Below are 1,921 nucleotides of genomic sequence, written 5' to 3' on the forward strand. Positions count from 1 at the left end.
GTGCTTCCAGGACGTAACTCTTCTGTGCAGCAATGAGGATAATCCTCAGGTTACGGACCCAGTCCGTGTAATTGCTACCATCATCTTTCAACTTTGCTTTCTCAAGTAACGCATTAAAATTCAACGGAACAACAGCACGAGCCATCTATCTACAAACAAACATAGACAAGCAAGATACTATCAGGTACTAAGTTCATGATAAATTCAAGTTCAATTAATCATATTACTTAAGAACTCCCACTTAGACAGACATCTCTCTAGTCATCTAAGTGATCACGTGATCCAAATCAACTAAACCATAACCGATCATCACGTGAGATGGAGTAGTTTTCAATGGTGAACATCATTATGTTGATCATATCTACTATATGATTCACGCTCGACCTTTCGGTCTCTGTATTCCGAGGCCATATCTGCATATGCTAGGCTCGTCAAGTTTAACCTGAGTATTCTGCATGTGCAAAACTGGCTTGCACCCATTGTAGATGGACGTAGAGCTTATCACACCCGATCATCACGTGGTGTCTCGGCACGACGAACTTTGGCAACGGTGCATACTCAGGGAGAACACTACTTGATAATTTTAGTGAGAGATCATCTTAAAATGCTACCGTCAATCAAAGCAAGATAAGATGCATAAAGGATAAACATCACATGCAATCAATATAAGTGATATGATATGGCCATCATCATCTTGTGCTTGTGATCTCCATCTTCAAAGCACCGTTATGATCACCATCGTCACCGGCGCGACACCTTGATCTCCATCGTAGCATCATTGTTGTTTACGCCATCTATTGCTTCTACGACTATCGCTACCGCTTAGTGATAAAGTAAAGCAATTACAGGGCGTTTGCATTTCATACAATAAAGCGACAACCATATGGCTCCTGCCAGTTGCCGATAACTTTGGTTACAAAACATGATCATCTCATACAAAAATATAGCATCACGTCTTGACCATATCACATCACAACATGCCCTGCAAAAACAAGTTAGACATCCTCTACTTTGTTGTTGCAAATTTTACGTGGCTGCTACGGGCTTAGCAAGAACCGTTCTTACCTACGCATCAAAACCACAACGATAGTTTGTCAAATAGACTCCGTTTTAACCTTCACAAGGACCGGGCGTAGCCACACTCGGTTCAACTAAAGTGAGAGAGACAGACACCCGCCAGTCACCTTTAAGCACGAGTGCTCGTAACGGTGAAACCAGTCTCGCGTAAGCGTACGCGTAATGTCGGTCCGGGCCGCTTCATCTCACAATACCGCTGAACCAAAGTATGACATGCTGGTAGGCAGTATGACTTATATCGTCCACAACTCACTTGTGTTCTACTCGTGCATATAACATCAACGCATAAAACCTAGGCTCGGATGCCACTGTTGGGGAACGTAGTAATTTCAAAAAAATTCCTACGCACACGCAAGATCATGGTGATGGCATAGCAACGAGAGGGGAGAGTGTTCGTCCATGTACCCTCGTAGACCGTAAGCGGAAGCGTTATGACAACGCGGTTGATGTAGTCGTACGTCTTCACGATCCGACCGATCCAAGCACCGAACGTACGGAGCCTCCGAGTTCAGCACACGTTCAGCTCGATGACGATCTCCGGCCTCCGATCCAGCCGAGCTCCGGAGATGAGTTCCGTCAGCACGACGGCGTGGTGACGATGATGATGTTCTACCGGCGCAGGGCTTCGCCTAAACTCTGCGACGATATGACCGAGGTGGAATATGGTGGAAGGGGGCACCGCACACGGCTAAGGAACGATCCGTAGATCAACTTGTGTGTCTATGGGGTGCCCCCTGCCCCCGTATATAAAGGAGGGAGGGGGGAGGCCGGCCGGCCCCTTGGGCGCGCCAAGGGAGGAGGAGTCCTCCTCCTAGTAGGAGTAGGATTCCTCCTTTCCTACTCC

Source organism: Triticum aestivum, chromosome 7B, assembly GCF_018294505.1.
Source record: "Triticum aestivum cultivar Chinese Spring chromosome 7B, IWGSC CS RefSeq v2.1, whole genome shotgun sequence".
Taxonomy (NCBI): domain Eukaryota; kingdom Viridiplantae; phylum Streptophyta; class Magnoliopsida; order Poales; family Poaceae; genus Triticum; species Triticum aestivum.